Source organism: Osmerus mordax, chromosome 23, assembly GCF_038355195.1.
Source record: "Osmerus mordax isolate fOsmMor3 chromosome 23, fOsmMor3.pri, whole genome shotgun sequence".
Lineage (NCBI taxonomy): Eukaryota > Metazoa > Chordata > Actinopteri > Osmeriformes > Osmeridae > Osmerus > Osmerus mordax.
In genome coordinates, this window is record NC_090072.1 from 496,333 (window position 1) to 496,567 (window position 235).

Consider the following 235-nt stretch of genomic DNA (forward strand, 5'->3'; position numbering starts at 1 on the left):
CAACAACCACCACAGCAGCCTCCTCACCCACTGGTGTGGTAGGGGTGGGGCTACAGAGGGTTAGCCCCGCCCCTGACCCCTGACCCCTAGCGATTAGACAGTCAACACTGTCATGTACCTGAATGACCTCACTCCCTCCTCCATCACCTTCTCCTCCTCTTCCTCCCCCTCTCCTGCCTCCCCCCTCCCCCTCCCCCGCCTCCTCCTCCCCCTCCTCCTCCTCCTCCTCCTCCTC